Raw genomic sequence first — 4,649 nt, forward strand, 5'->3', positions numbered from 1 at the left:
CTTGATGTTGTTCTTATTACTAAATAGATATTTTGCTTGAAATAATTTTCAGGAAGTGTTCAGGCCATGGAGATTTTACTTCAGAAAGATGACCAACATCTAGAAGGATAAGGAAAGAGCTGTTTTATCATCATGTTGACTGTTCACAGATTAGCTACCAATTATCACCATTACATTTTAGCTACAAATGGAAGCTGTCTCGGACACTCTGATACTCTTTAAACACAAGTACAGTCAGCTTGTATTCTTGGTTCCAGCATCTGGGGATTCAACCAATCCCAACAAAAATTATTCAGGGGAAAAGTAATCAATTAAGCAGTCAAAGTAATCCCTCAAAGGCTAGGAGGAACTGTAAAGTGCTATCACATAGCATTTACATTGTATTAGGTATTATAAGTAATCTAGAAATGATTTAAAACACACTCAAAGATGTGCATATAGGTTATATGTAAATACCATGTCATTTTATATAGGGGAGCTAAGCATCCATGGATTCTGGTATCTGCAGGGGGAGGGGGCTGTCCTGGAACCAAGCCCCCCCCCCCCCCCCCGTGCATACTAAGGACAGCTGTATACACAAATGCTGGCAAAAATTAATCAAGGTTTATCATCAGAAACAGCTGTTCTTAATGTAACACTTCAGAAGCACAGAATGGAAAAGTACAGAAAGCTATTTCTATCAATGAGTCAAGCAAATATTGAATATGCCCAAGCATGTTTAGGGGCCATGCCAAACAGGCTGGTCTCTGCTATTCAGACTTGCTTCAGCCCCAAGAAGTTACTATCTCCGTATTCCACTCAAACGGGAAATTACAGAACAAATACACAACTGCCCAACCTTTAACACACATGCAAGTTATTCATTCCACAAATTATTCATTTAGGTCCTTGAAGACCAGAGACTTGGGCTTGGCTGAGGATCAACTTTGAGAAAGACAGCAGCGGTCCCTGCTCTCAGGAAACAATCTTATGGACAGATGGACAGATGGAGATGCAAACAAGACAAGGAGCACCTAAGTCTACCCTGGGGGGAGCCAAGTAAGAGGGAAAGAGAAAGAGGGAGGGAGGAGTATACTAAGCCACAGTGACTTGTTTGCCAAAGCACAATGGTGTGACAGACATAGAGTAACTGGGTGACAGGAGAGCTGGTAAATATGATACATGCATGCGTATGTCTGTGACCTGGCCCTGGGACGGACAGACTTGATGTGGACACACACAGCAGTCTAAGCTGAAGACAGACTATGATCAAAGGCATGGCCATGTAAGAGCAGGGCTAACAGTGGAACCAATGGTGCATCTGCTAGTTTAGCTGGAGCAAGGGTATGTACTGGGAAGCAGAAGGCAATCAGGGTCCATCTAGAAAACAAAAGTTACCCAGAATTCTCAGAGGCCAAGTACGCCTCGGGGAAACGCCTGAGTACACCAGGGAAAGAACACACACTGAGAGGCAGCTTCTGGATCTGGCAGAAGGTAGGCACACCCTCTCCCCAAAAACCAATGATAGAGCTGGACAAAAGTGACAAAACTACTTTCCAGGGCTCTGGAAATCACCCAGAGGAACAGAACACCCTTAACCACCTGAGACGTATTATGCTTCAAAAACTTGCTGGGGTTAGGTGAGAACAGTGAGAAGCTGTGGCATCTGGCCTAAGACTATTCCCATCCTCCTCCCGACCCCACTCAGTGAGGGCAGAGGTTTGCAGAGCAGGCAGGGCAAACGCTGGAGGCAAATCTCAGGGCAAACCTGAGGGAAGCCCCCTCAAAGTGGAGTGAGAAACACCCAAATGTCCAGCTGCCAGTGCCAAGTGATGATCTAGGCAGCCGGTCCACAAGGAAGATCAATGGCTGTGCAAGCCTGAGGTTACAGGCATGCAGCTGGGACAAGCTCATGGTCAACCCTGAGGATGCAAGCACCAAGGAGACACCAAAGGACTGAGCATAAAGGTCAGGGCAAATGTGAAAGTGGCTGGAACTCTGAAGGTGCCCCCTATCCAGATCCAGATCCCCTGGCAGAGGACAAAAGCCTTGCCAGCACCAGGTGTCTGCGCACAACCAGGATCCAAGCACTGGCTGACCACTAAGCTCTGCAGATAGGGCACGACGCCTAGAAAGCAAAGCTTGAAAATGAAAATAAGAGTAAAAGCATGAATGCAAATGTGTGTGTGTACATGTGTCCACATACCTGAACAGAAACATCTGCATACATTTATATGCAATGTCTGGAAAAGGCAAACTTACAGAAGTGGAAAACGGGGGTAAAGGCAGGGACTGACTTGTGGATGGGCATGAGGGGACATTTTGCAATGATGGAAATGTTCAAAACCAGAACTCTGTGATGTCTACACAATGGCCATGGTTTTGGTGTTCATCATCACTCACCAAAATACTAGAAACAAACGAAATGTCCTTCAATAGGTAAATGAATAAACTGGTACAGCCATGCAATGGAATACTACCCTGCAACAAAAAGGACCAAATTCTTGATATATGGAACAACTTGGATGAATCTCAAAGGACTTATGCTGACTAAAAAAAAAAGCCAGTCTTAAAATCAATCTATTCATAAGACATTCTTATAAAGGCAAAACTGCAGCTCAGTGCACACCAGGGGACTGTGTTGCCGAGAGGGAGATAATGCAGACAGCTGTCTGGGGTGATGGAGCTGTTCTGTATTCTGACTGCGATGGCTGTTACAGGAGTCAAAGTATGTGTTAAAATCCAGAGAACTATACAGAGGGAAAAAAGGGGGGAGGGTCAGTTTTACTGTGTAATAAGTTTTAAGATAAAATGGTTTAAAAATCAAGGCAAACTGGTAGGAAAACATGGAGGGGAGAGACAGGTGACAGAGGCTACTGTAATCTTAATCTTCCAATCAACGATGTTTCTGCTCAAACTCTACTTAGTGGTGATAGACTCAGTGGGGATAAGAATACAAGTATATCTCGGAGACATTGGGGGTTTGGTTCCAGGCCACTGCAATAAAGAGAATATTGCAATAAAGTGAGTCATACGAATATTTTGATTCCCAGTGCTTATAAAACTCATGTGTACCCTGTACTGTGGTCTAGGAAGTGTGCGACAGCAATGGTGAAAATGTTTGAATCACTGTGAGAATGGCCAAAATGGGACCCAGAGACATGAACTGAGCACATGCTGGTAGAAAAATGGTGCTGACAGACCTGTTCAATGCAGGGTTACCACAGACTATCAATTTGTAAAATCTGTGCAAAGCACAATACAGTGAAGTGCAATAACATGAAGTATGCCTGCACATGGAGTAAATAATAGGTTTTACTGAGAACAGCAAAAAAAATAATCCTAGAAAAGTGATTTCAGATTTTCCATTTTATGGGCACTTAAATGAAATAAAAATGCATTTAAATCTGAACACACAACAAACTTGCTTAGTGAAGCAAAGAGAAGGGCTCTTAGGGCTGTGATAAACTCTAATAACGGTTGATTTGATCTTGGATAGTTATACAGCAGTGATCCTGCTGTACATTCCATTGGTTTAAGGGTTTGCATAACGCATGTTGCATGAGAGAAGAGCAGTCAGCACCCTGAGGTGGCAGAGCTTCTTCATCTAATTTATTCTAGTCTTATCAATATTTTAAATACACTTAATATCCTAACTATTTGCCAAATGCTGGTACATGTCAGAATTTAATAGGTGACAAATGAATCAACTTCTTCCTAAAACTACCTTAGCAACAACTTAAAATACAACTGTACAAAAACAAAGTAACTCTCTCTGAAATCATCCCCCAGCCCAGATTAAATACAAAAGTTCACCAATCCAAAGTTAATGTGACAGACCTTTAAATTACTATAGCAGCAATCAACTGCACCAAGCAACAAGTAATATACAGCAACTTTTAACTAAAACCCAAAAACAAAACTCACTGGCCACTGAGTCGATTCCGACTCACAGCGACCCCCTCAATGGGTTTCCAAGGCAGTAAATCTTTACGGAAGTAGATTGCCCCATCTTCCTTCCACAGAGCAGCTGGTAGGTTTGAACCACCAACCTTCTGGTTAGCAGGCAAATGCCTCAGGCACCGCGCCACCAGAGCACCTTACTTCTAACTAAAATACTCCCCAATTCCAAGTAAAATACAGAAAAACAAAAAATGGAAACATGTTATTAATATATCTCATTGTCCATAAACATACACGTACATCATCTTAGTGGCTTTGTTTTGGTACAGTTGTTATTTTAAGTTGTTGCTAAGGTAATTTTAGAAGAAGTTGATTCATTTGTCACCTACTAAATTCTGACATGTACCAGCATTTGGCAAATAGGATATTAAGTGTATTTAAAATATTGATAGGACTGGAATAAATTAGATGAAGAAGCTCTGCCACCTCAGGGTGCTGACTGCTCTTCTCTCATGCAACAAAACTTCACTAAACGGATCTATTGAGATTGATCTGACCAATTCGCTATTATTAGAATTCCCATTGCTATAAATACATCGTGATCAATATTTCCACACTGCTAAATGGGCAAGGAAGATGGGGCAATCTACTTCGGTAGTGATACTGCCTCAGAAACCCAAGGAGGGGTCGCTATGAGTCGGGTCCGACTCGCCAGCACATAACAACAACAAACAAACAAATGGGCAAGGAGGACACATCTTCTGACC

This window comes from Orycteropus afer, unplaced genomic scaffold (assembly GCF_000298275.1).
Source record: "Orycteropus afer afer isolate SDZICR_OR568_19922 unplaced genomic scaffold, OryAfe1.0 scaffold00006, whole genome shotgun sequence".
In the NCBI taxonomy this organism is placed as follows: Eukaryota; Metazoa; Chordata; class Mammalia; order Tubulidentata; family Orycteropodidae; genus Orycteropus; species Orycteropus afer.